This window comes from Phyllostomus hastatus, unplaced genomic scaffold (assembly GCF_019186645.2).
Source record: "Phyllostomus hastatus isolate PE091 unplaced genomic scaffold, TTU_PhHast_1.1 phas_contig_62, whole genome shotgun sequence".
Classification (NCBI taxonomy): Eukaryota; Metazoa; Chordata; class Mammalia; order Chiroptera; family Phyllostomidae; genus Phyllostomus; species Phyllostomus hastatus.
In genome coordinates, this window is record NW_025333921.1 from 9,104,985 (window position 1) to 9,117,937 (window position 12,953).

At 38.9% G+C, this 12,953-nt stretch overlaps 1 pseudogene; it reads left to right on the forward strand.

Annotated features, from left to right (window-relative positions):
* Positions 1–3,819: 3,819 nt before the first annotated feature.
* On the forward strand, positions 3,820–4,320 carry LOC123825139 (annotated as a pseudogene).
* The last annotated feature ends 8,633 nt before the right edge of the window (positions 4,321–12,953 follow it).

Consider the following 12,953-nt stretch of genomic DNA (forward strand, 5'->3'; position numbering starts at 1 on the left):
TTTACTTTTTACTTCAAAAGTGTCAGACAAGGTATCAAACAAAGGCAAAGGTGTCAGACAAGAGTATATTTCATCTTCCTATTTGCTTAATCTGTATGCAGAACATATATAAAACCCAGGGGTAAACCCAGAGGAAGAAAGAGTAAAAAATGTTATACGATATCAATTAAGATATGCAGATGGCACCATCTTAATGGCTGGAAGTAGTGATGATTTTAAATGACTTCTGGTGAAACTGAAAGAACAAAGTGCCAAAGCAGGACTCTATTTGGACATCAAAGCAACAAAAATCATAACTAGAAAAGAAATGCATGAGTTATAAAACAGTACGGACATCAAAACTGTTAAAGAGTTTGCTTACCTTAGTTCAGGCATCAATTCAAATAAAGACTGCAGCCAAGCAAGTCAAGAAAAGGCTGAGACTCAGTAAGGCAGAAATGGAAGATTTAAGAAAGATCACCAATAGCAAAGATGTGTCACTGGAGACCAAGGCTAAGATGATCCACTGCCTCATATTCCCTATTACTATGTACAGAGGGAACACTTGGACAGTGAAAAAGGCTGATAAGAAAGGAACCAGTTTGTTTGAAGTACAGTATTGGAAGAGAACTTTAGGGATACTCTGGACTGCCAGAAAGATGGATAAGTGGGTCCTAGAGTAAATTAATCCTAAAACATCACTGGAGGCAAAAATAACAAAACTTTACTGTGACAAAAATGAAGCTGGCCTAATTCAGGCACATCATGAAGAGGACGAGATCTTTGGAAAAGACAAAAAGCATAGGCATGTGTCTCCAGAGCGGAGCAAGGCTGCTGAGGACAGGATATTGTGGACATCACTCATTCATAAGATCACCAGGAGTTGGAGCAACTCAATGGCATGTAACACATGCAGGCTTCTACATATAGCAAAGAATCCAAAACTGAGTTTTAAAACACAGTCCCTGACCTTAAAAAACTGCCATGTTAAAATCTCCATTACCATCCATTATCCAGCATTATCTACCAATGCATTATTCTAGAAACACTAGCTTCCTGGATTCCATTTTAATAATTGGAACTTCTAAAACTGTAAGGTGTAGGAGGATATAAACACAGGCACACACACCCACACACAGAAAGCCTATTCTAACTTTGGATTTATTGTTTCTGGATTTCTTCTAAGACTGTCAGAGTGAATGATACAAAATCCCTGGCAATGTCATTGTTATCATCACCTTTGCTTCCAATCTCTGCTTCTCTCTCATCTCTTTTTTCTATCACCCATGACTTCTGTGACTCAGATTTCACACAGGTAGTCTGCCTTTTACTAACATCACTATCTTACAGAGCCCTTCTCACCTTCTGTTTATATAGAGAATGAACTAACATCACTGTGCTGTGGTTTCCATTGTCTTTGCACATTGTGCAAGTGAATTTGGAATATTTTTCCAAATGAAAACTGTCATTTTGAATACTTCTTACTTTTGGGCTCAGTGTCACTCAGATGTTTGAGGGTGCCAGATAACCAAAGTTCATTGTAAATAAATGTAATGATTCTAAGTTTCTTCATCATAGTTCCGACAGTGATAAATTTGCAAGTCTATGTTTTTATTAAGAATATGCACAAGAAGTGATCTTCTGATGAATGTCTCACTTCTGAAGAATCATTTTTCTATGCACTACTGCTATGCATGTGCTAAGACACTTTGATTTACTCATTTATTTAATGAACATTTGTCAAGTTTTTATTATCTTTGAAGTTCCATACTAGGCACTGGTAATATAAAGATAAGAAACATATAGTCCCTTCTCTCAAGGATCTCAGAGTCTATAGACAAAACAATCAGGTATCTGACTAATTTTATATGATTTGATAAATACCCTAGCAGAAACAAACAGAAGGCACAGTGGGAACTCACAAGGAAGATTTAACCCTGCTTGGTGGAATCTAGGATGTCCTCATACGAAGTGACCTCTGAGCTACATCTTGAAGGGTGGGTAAAAGTTTGATAGACCAACAACCTATGAACAAGATAATAAAGAAACTACAAATGCCAAGACATGGAAGCACATGTAGCAATATATCTAGAAGATTGGGTTGTGGAGGATACCATCCAGCAGTATCCATCTTGGCTGCGGATGCTCATTGAAATACGAGAAAAACATACACAGAGACAACCAGGTCCTGTGGGGGAAAAAGGACAGAAGGGTCACTCTCTCTCATGGAGAGTGCCATGGCCACTCTCCTGCCTCTCTCCTGGAGGGTGTGCCATCTTCATTCCCAAGCAGATTTTTATTGAGAAAACAGACTTAGTTTGTGGATTCACAGTCTGGCAGAAAAGATCAAAAGAAGTAGGTGACTTACAAAGGTGCAGACAGAACCCCTGCTGTGATTCTGGTTAGAGATTGCGGTTTTATCTAACTGGGTTCAAAGAGCAGTTTTGGTTTCCTGTCTGTGCCTTCAAATTCTAATCTAATAACATCCTCCAGCAAACAGATCTCACAGGATCTTGCATATTCTATGTCCCAGGCCTGATTACCCTGGGGGTCCACCGTTTCTGGTCTAGGCCGCCCCTGCAGACCTGAGAAGGGCAGGAGACAGAGGCAGCCAGGAGACTTGGATTTCTCACATCTAAGAACAAGGACTCAGGCTTTGACAAAGCTGAGGGGGCAGGGGTTGATGTCGATCACCCTTTCATTTCCACAGCCCCGTGAGTCTCTTCCCTTAGCATTCTCACGTGATTGCATCTGTCTTAGATTCATTCTCTTTCTTAGAGAATTGTTACCCGTCATTGACTGCTGATCATGCCAGGGAAATAAGTTTTGTCTTCTTAGTGGCTGCTGGTCCAGAGGTCTTTCACTCAGCCTAAGTCATGGGGGGTTACAGCTTCCTGAGACCAGGCAGGGCGGTCCCCAACACCAGGTACTTACAATTAAGTGAAAGAAATAAATCACAGAAGTGGAAGAGTGTAACCCAGAGTTTTAATAACATATACTATGCTAGAGACTGACTTTTAAGCTGAGATGCCACTGAACACTTTATGGATAAGAGTACCATGATCAGATTTGTATTTTAAAATATCACTCTGACTATATTACAGAAAAAAAATTGGAGCAAGGTAAGATGAAAAACCAGATGACCAGTGAAGAGAAATAATAAAAGTCTAACTCTAGTGGTAGCCAGAGGTGGGAGCAAAGGAGACAGACTAGAGTGACATTTAGGAGATAAAATAAATATGTATGTAGAGGAAATAGAGCAAGGGAGAAAGGGGAGTAGCAGAGGAGAAAATGCCAAGCATGATACTCAGGTGTCTGGCATGAGAAGTCAATGATAGCAGGGGCTTCCCTGGATTAAAAGACTGAGGGGCAGGAAAAGGTTTGGAGGACAAAATGAAGAGTTTGTTTTGGAAATGTTGAGTTTAAATATACTGTGGGATACCCTATTAGAGATAAACAAGAGGTTGTTGTATATAAGTTAGGATCTCTGGAGAAAGGCAAGAACAAAACAGGACATATATATGGTAGTAGTTGAGATAAAACTCCCGATCAAATCACCACTTGTATTGGAAACCATACAAAATAATATCACACTTAGGAATTAAGTGATCATAGAAACCCTGCCCACATGGAGACTAATATTAAGGATGAGTCAGACTCACATCCTGGCCCTCTCGCAGTGGCTGTGCTTCCCAGTTGTTGAGCTCTGGGCGCTCTCCTGCTCTCCACACACCCATTTCTGAGCAACTAGAGGAGCTAGAGGCACAACTTGGGGGGGTAGCAGGGAACTGTTGGCAAAGACTGGTGGCCTGATTGTGGGGGGGTGCCTACAAGGAGAGGATGAAGCCTTTGCTTGGTGGGTCATTGGTGCCCAAGAACCAGACTGCCATTTATGAACTCCTTTTTAAGGAGGAAGTGATGGTGGCCAAGAGGGATGTGCACATGTCTAAACACCCTGAGCTGGAAGACAAGGATGTGAAGACCATGCAATCTCTCAAATCATGAGGCTATATGAGGGGAAAATTTGCCTGGAGATATTTCTACTGGTACCTAACCATCCAGGGCATCCAGTACCTCCATGATTATCTCCACCTGACCCCTGAGATCATGCCTGTCACTTTTGCTGCAGGCAGCCTGAAACTGGTAAACCACGGTGCAAAGGTCTGGAGAGCAAGCAACCTTCAAGACTCACACTGAGGGGAAGCTGACAGTGATACCTACAGACGGAGCGCTGTTCCCCCTAATGCTGACAAGAAAGCAGCCGAGTCAAGGTCTGGGTCAGCAGCTGAATTCCAGAGTAGAGGTAAATTTGGTCATGGATGTGGTCAACCACCTCAGTAAAGTTGGAGGAATTATTTTGTGTTGAATAAACTTGTGATCATAAAAAAAATCAGTCAGAGTCACTAAGGCATTGGCTCTGTACTCTGATAAGACAAATCCATATAATACTTCTAAGTGAAACTGTTATCTTCTTTAACCTTGCAGTTTACCAAAACTAAATTCTCAATCTGGGGCTACGATGGCGTCAGAGTAGGAAGGAGAAGATTCCGCTTCCCTCTGCTCAGGGGAGAAAATCCTGACCGATCTATGGAGTAGAGAAGCAAGCAACCAACATACTTCAGCATATGTGAAAATACGGGACCAAGGATTGTGACGGAACTGAAAAAACAGACCCTAAAGAGAGTGCTGCAACAAGACAAAAAAGAATAGGTGGACGCAGTAAACACCAGGATACCCACTGGAAGAGGAAACCCAACAACAAAGGAACCACTAACAGATAACAACAGAAGAAGGTGAAGGAGGGAGTAAAAAACAGACAAACCTCAATCCAGGGCCTATCTGGAAATACAACTAAACAGTAGAGACAGTACCCAATACAAACAACTAAACAAGAGCAAGAGAGAATCCTCAAAACCTTCTACACAAGGAAGAACCAGCTTCAACACAACCTGCCCTCACTGGCACAACAAAATACAAGAGGTGGTGGACAGAGTGACCCTCATTTAACCAGCTGGTGGGAAGGAACCAGCAAAGAAAGACCCAACAACAATCAAAACCCAAAGGTGAACACAAAGCCAACTTAAATGACAGCCCAAGACCAGTGAGTTTGGGAGATCAAGGAAACTGCACAATTGAAACTCACTGCTATTCTACTAAAGAAGTTCACACCACAAACCCAGGGAGCCAGAACAGATTAATTTAAGAAGTGGAGGATAACAAGAAGAGTCTCACAAATGATGGGAAGACAAAGAAACAATCCCCAAATGAAAGGAGGAGGCTTCCTCCTTTCCTTTTTCCTAAGAGGAAGCCTCCTCCTTTCCTTTTTCCTAAGAGGAAGCCTCCTCTTTCCTAAGAAAGAATGTTAAATGAAATAGAGGCAATTCAACTATGAGATATTGAGATCAAAGCAATGATAGTCAGGAAGTCCAATGAGCTCACAATGAGCTACCAGAAACTACAGAGAAGCTACAATGAATTCACTGAAAACTACATCAACATGAAAAAGGAAATAGAAACTATCAACAAGGGCCAAGAGGAAATGAAGAATACAATTTCTGAACTGCAGAACACAGTAGAAGGAATGAAAAGCAGGATCGATGAAGCAGAAGATTGGATCAGTGAGCTAGAGGACAAAGTAGAAGAAATCACCCAGAAAGAGCAAGAAAAGGAAAAGAGGCTCAGAAAGAATGAAGAGGGATTAAGAGAAATGCAAGATAATATGAAACGTAGTAATATCCATTTAATAGGGATACCAGAAGGAGAAGAAGAAAAGCAAGGGATATAAAACCTATTTGAAAAAGTAATGATGCAAAACTTCCCTAATTTGATGGGAGAAAAAGTCACGCAAATCCAGGAAACACAGAGAGTCCCAATCCAGAGGAACACAAAGAGGCAACCCTCAAGACACATCATAATTAAAATGGCAAAATTTCAAGACAAAGAGAGAATCTTAAAGGCAGCAAGGGAAAAACAGGAAGTAATATAAAAGGGAGCCCCAATAAGGCTAGCAGCTGACTTCCCAATGGAAACACTCAAAGCCAGAAGAGAATGGCAAGAAATATTCCAAGTAATGAGAACCAGAGGCCTGCGACCAAGGCTACTTTACCCAGCAAGGCTCTCAATCAAGACAGAAGGCCAAATAAGAAGCTTCTCAGACAAAAAAAGTCTAAAAGAATACACCTCCACCAAACCAGCTTTGCAAGAGATGCTAAAGGGACTGCTTTAAGGAAAGAAAGGAAAAGAGAGAAAGAGAGAGCAACACAGGTACAAAAATGGCAATGAATAAGTACCGATCAGTAATAACCTTAAACGTGGAGCATTTAATCCTCCAATCAAAAGACATAGAATAGCTGAATGGATAAGAAAGCATGACCCACACATATGCTGCCTACAAGAGACCCACCTCAGGACAAAAGATCTACACAGACTAAATGTGAAGAGCTAGAAACAAATTTTCCAAGCAAATGGACAGGAAAAAAAAAAAAAGCCGTGGTAGCAATACTCATATCAGACAAAATAGACTTCAAAAAAAGGGCCATAAAGAGAGACCCAGAAAGTCATTTCATAATATTCAAGGGAAGAATCCACCAAGAAGACATAAGTATTGTAAATATATACGCACTCAACATAGGAGCACCCAAATACATAAAGAACATCTTAGAGGACTTCAAGAAAGATATTGGCAGCAACACAATTATTGTGGGGGATTTTAATAACCCACTATCAAAAATGGACAGATCTTCCAAACAAAATATCAACAAAGATATTGTGGCATTGAACAATACCCTAAATGAAATGGGCTTAACTAATATATATAGCCCTCAATCCCAAAGAAGCTAAATACACATTCTTTTCAAATGTACACGGAAAATTTTCAAAGATAGACCACATGAAAAGACACAAAACAAACCTCAAGAACTTCAAGAAAATTGAAATCATACCAAGCATTTTCTCGGACCACAAGGGACTAAAGCTAGAAACCAACCCCAAAGAAAAAAACCCCAAACACTCAAAATCATGGGGATTAAATAGCATGCTATTAAACAATGAATGGGTCAAGAATGATATTAGGGAAGAAATCAAAAGGTTTCTGGAAACAAATGAAAACTAACTCACAACAACCCAAAACTTATGGGACACAGCCAAGGCAGTCCTGAGAGGGAAGTTCATAGCGATACAGGCTCACCTAAAAAAGTTAGAAACATTTCAAACAAACAACCTAACCCTACATCTACAAGACCTCGAGGAACAACAACAAAGACAGCCCAGAGCAAGTAGAAGGAAGGAAATAACCAAGATCAGAGCAGAATTAAATGACATAGAGACTAAAAGCACAATTCTGAGGATCAATGAATCCAACAGCTGGTTCTTTGAAAAGATAAACAAAATCGACAAGCCTTTAAGTAGACTAATCAAGAAAAAAAGAGAGAGGACCCAAATAAACACAATCAGAAATGAAAAAGGAGAGATTACAACAGATACCACAGAAATACAAAGGATTGTAAGAAATTACTACAAAGAACTGTATGCCAAGAAATGTGAAAACCTAGGTGAAATGGACAAATTTCTAGAAAAATGTAATCTTCTAAAACTCAATGAAAAAGAAACAGAAAGCCTGAACAGACCAATAACAGGAAATGAAATTGAAGCAGTAATCAAAAAACTCCCAACACACAAAAGCCCTGGATCAGATGGTTTCACAGGAGAATTCTACAAAGTATTTAAGGAAGACCTAACCCCTATCCTTCACAGACTATTTCAAAAAATCCAAAAAGATGGAAGACTCTCAAACTCTTTTTATGATGCCAACATCATCCTAATCCCAAAACCAGATAAAGACATAACAAAGAAAGAAAACTTCAGGCCAATATTGCTGATGAACATTGATGCTAAAATCCTCAACAAAATACTGGCAAACCGCATCCAACAGTACATTAAAAAGATCATACACCCTGGCTGGCATAGCTCAGTGGTTTGAGCGCGGGCTGCGAATCAAAGTGTCGCAGGTTCAATTCCCAGTCAGGGCACATGCCTGGGTTGCAGGCCATGGCCCCCAGCAACCACACATTGATGTTTCTCTCTCTCTCTTTCTCCCTCCTTTCCCTCTCTAAAAAAAAAAATAAATAAAACATTAAAAAAAAATCATACACCATGACCAAGTGGGATTCCGGGGATGCAAGGATGGTACAATATTCGCAGATCAGTAAATGTAATACATCACATAAACAAAAGCAAAGACAAAAACCACATGATCATATCAATAGATGCTGAAAAAGCATTTGACAAGGTACAGCACTCATTTATGATAAAAACACTCAGCAAAGTGGGAATAGAGGGAGCATTCCTCAACATAATAAAGGCCATATATGAGAGACCTACAGCCTACATCATACTCAGTAGGCAAAAACTAAAATCTTTTCCACTAAAATCACGAATAAGACAAGGCTGTCCACTTTCATCACTTGTATTCAATATAGTACTGGAAGTTTTAGCCACAGTGATCAGACAAGAAAAAGAAATAAAAGGCATCCAAATCAGAAAGGAGGAAACAAAACTGTCACTGTTGGCAGATGACATGATAGTGTACATAGAAAATCCTATAGACTTGGCCAAAAATCTATTTGACCTAATAAATTAATTTGGCAAAACAGTGGATACAAAGTCAATACTCAGGAATCAAAGGCATTTTTGTACACCAACAATGAAACAGCAGAAGCAGAAATCAAGAAAACAAATCCCATTTGATATAGCAAAAAGAAACATAAAATACATAGGAATAAACCTAACTAAAGAGGTAAAAAACCTGTATTCAGGAAACTACATAACAGTGAAGAGAGAAATCAAGGAAGACACAAACAAATGGAAACATATACCATGTTCATGGATCAGAAGAATTAACATCATCAAAATGTCCATACTACCCAAAGCAATTTACACATTCAATGCAATACCTATTAAAGTACCAATGGCTTATTTCACAGACATAGAACAAACACTTCAAAAATTTATATGGAATCATAAACTACCCCAAATAGCTGCTGCAATTTTGAAAAAGAAGAGTAAAGTAGGAGGGATCACAATACCTGACACTAAACTATACTACAAGGCCACTGTAGTCAAAACAGCCTGGTACTGGCATAAAAACAGGCACATGGACCAATGGAACAGAACAGAGAGCCCAGAAATAAACCCAAGTCTCTATGGTCAATTAATATTTGACAAAGGAAGCAGCAACATAAAATGGAATAAAAATAGCCTCTTCAACAAATGGTGTTGGGAGAACTGGACAGCTACGTGCAACAAAATGAAACTCGAGCACCAACTTACACCTTATACAAAAATAAATTCAAGGTGGATAAAAGACTTAAATATAAACCTTGACACCATTAAAGTCCTAGAAGAGAACGTAGGAAAATCTCAGATATTTCACGCAGAAACTTTTTTAACTGACATGTCTCCTAGAGCAAGGGACATAAAGGAAAGAATAAACAAGTGGGACCTCATCAAAATAAAAAGCTTTGCACAGCTAAAGAAAACAGTATCAAAATAAAAAGAGAACCAACTGTATGGGAAAACATATTTGCCAGTGATACCTCAGACAAGGGTTTAATCTCCAAAATATATAAAGAACTTACACAACTTCACTCTAAGAAGACAAGCAAGCCAATTAAAAAATGGGCAAAGGACTTGAACAGACACTTCTCCAAGGAGGACATACAGAAGATCCAAAGACACATGAAACAAAGTTCAATATTGCTAGCTATCAGAGAGATGCAAATTAAAACCACAATGAGATACCACTTCACACCAGTCAGAATGGCTATCATAAACAAAGCAACAAACAACAAGTGTTGGAGAGGTTGTGGAGAAAAGCGGACCCTAGTGCACTGTTGGTGGGACTACAGACTGGTATAACCACTATGGAAAATAGTATGGAACTTCCTCAGAGAACTAAAAATGGATCTGCCTTTTGACCCTGCAATTCCACTACTGGGACTATATCCTAAGAACACTAAAACACCAATACAAAAGAACCTTTGCACCCCGATGTTCATAGCAGCACAATTTACAATAGCCAAGTGTTGGAAGCAACCAAGATGCCCATCAGTAAATGAGTGGATCAAAAAACTATGGGACATTTACACAATGGAATTCTATGCAGCAGAAAGAAAGAAGGAGCTCTTACCCTTTGCAACAGCATGGATGGAACTGGAAAGCATTATGCTAAGGAAAATAAGCCAGGCAGTGAAAGACAAATACCACATGATATCACCTTTAACAGGAACCTAAAGAACAAAACAAAGAAACAAGCTAAATATAGTCAAAGACACTGAAATAGAGGACAGGCTGACAGTGACCAGAAGGGAGAGGGGAGAGAATTTCAGGCCAGAATGGGAAGGGTTTACAGGAACAAATTTAAAGGACACATAGACAAAAACTAGGGGGAGGGTGGTAATAGGAGGGAAGTGGGGAGGGTTGGGTGGGTGGGCTGGAATGGGAGTAAAAGGGAGAAAACTGTACTTGAACAATGATTAAAATAAAAAAAAAATAGAAAAAAAAAACCAAAATCTCTTCTCTCAGGTTCTGTTTATTTATGCACTAAACTTATATATTTGCTAATTAATGCGGCCCAAATATCAATAGTCATATCTGTTCAGCCCTATGTTGACTCCTGAGATGATGGGCAAGAGAGACATTGCCCAAATCAGGGGTCTAATTTGCATTGTTCTACACTACATTTTTTCAAGTGTTTACTAAAAAAATGAAATAACCATGTCATACATTGAAATAAATGACACTCAGTTATTTCTGTCATTCCAACTTTTTAAATGTTTACATCAAACAATAAATGCTGACCTTCAAAAAAATCAGTACAATGGCCTCCTGCTATGATCATTGTCCTACTTCATAACACATTTACCATCATCTCATCCAAATCATGCAGCTCAGAGAGTAGATAGCCTTAATAAGTAAAAACAAAAAATAATTTGGTAGAAGTCAAAGCTTCTTCCTGAATCTCACTTCAGTATAGTTAGATTTTGCAAGATGATAAGTTCTAATCACATCCTGATTGGTACAGATTTTTTCTGAGTTTATGCAAGAATTAATGCAAATTAAGAAGGTCACTCAATGCATACTGCTATGTGATTATGCCTAAAGATATGTGGCCACCCACAGCTGGAAACATGCTAAAATAATAAGCCTACAGTTGGAAATGTTGTTTTAATTATGATAGTACCATTTTTAGATAGTACTAATCTCCACTCACTTGTATTAAAGATACATTATTGTAATTTAAATTTTTATTCTTTAAAATGTTTATATATAGAAAATTAAGAAAATACATCAGTGACATATGCAATAGTTTCTACATTCAGAAAATTCCTAAGAGAGGTTTTATTTTCATCTCAGGGAGAAAAAAGAAGATTGTCACTAATTTATGTGCTTAATTTGATTAGATAACTAGAGTTTAAGATGTGTTCACTTGATGCAAAAAAAATGGTATCATGAATATTGGAAGGATAAAACACATATTTAGAAGTCAGACAAAAGAACTGCACTGTCCTACTTTTCATCTGTTAGCTTCCAGATTATCTCTAAACTATCAAGGAAGGAAACATTTATTGAGCAACCACCTAGGCAGTTACATGATAATACACAATCTACATAATTTAATCCTTTCACTGTGCTTTATTATTGGCCTCACTTCATAAAAGGAAAAAAAGAAGCTTACCTAAAGGCCTTGTGGTAATTCTAAAATATGATTCTAAATATTAATCTAAATATTTGATTCACAAATTCTTTGCAAAAGTGATTTTAATTTTCCTCCTCTTGAGGGTAGGCTGGACTTAGTGACTTAGTATACAGCCAAAATTTTGCTTTGTAATTTCTGAGGCTATGTCGTAAAAGACACTGAGACTTGGAAGCCTCACCTTGGGGCAGACTAGCTGTCATGACATGAGAATAGTCAAGCAGCCTGTACTAGTCAGTTTGAGCTCCCACAACAAAATGACACAGACTGGGTGGCTTAAACAACGGAAGTTTATTTCTCACAGTTCTGGAGGACAGGAAGTACAAGGTCAAGGTACCATGTGATTCAGAACCCAATGAGAGCTCTCTTTCTGACTTGCAGAGAGCTTACTTCTCACTGTGTCCTCACAGGGTGGAAAAGTAGAGCTTTGTCGTCTCTTGCCCTCTTTATAAGGGCAGCAGCCATATCAGATTAGGGCCCCACCCTTATGACCTCATTTAATCTTTACCACCTTCTACCAGGCCATCGCCAAACACATCATATTGGAGGTTAAAATGCCAATGTAGAATTTTGAAAGACACACACATTCAGTTCATAACATAACACTATGGTAAACTTTGTGAAGCTAGGAACTGAGGACCCCCTCATTCAGCTTAGAAGCACTTCTTCCAGCTACAGCCAAGCCTTTGGACGACTGTGGCATGGGTCAATATCTTAAACACACCACACAGGAGGCCCTAAGCCACAGCCACCTGGCTAAACCTGTCTGAAATTCCTTACTTTCAGAAACAGCAGAAGAACATAAATACTTGTGTTTAAGCTGCTAAATCGTGGGGTAACTAGTAACAGCTATAGATAATTGATATGCGTAGGTCTAAGTCAATAAGTGGTAAAACAGGGATGAGAAACCAGGTTTTTCTGATTGCTCACATATGTGCTCTTTCTACTATTTACTCTCCAATATTTACTTAAAAGTTTATTCATTTATAGTGAGAATTTACATACATGACCTCTATAAGTGCTAATAACTTTGACAGACTGGTTTTTTTTTTTTAAAGATTTTATTTATTTATTTTTAGAGAGGGAAGGGAGGGAGAGAGAGAGAAAGAGAAACATCAATGTGCGGTTGCTGGGGTTTATGGCCTGCAACCCAGGGATGTACCCTGGCTGGGAATCGAACCTGGGACACTTTGGTTCCCAGCCCACGCTCAATCCACTGAGC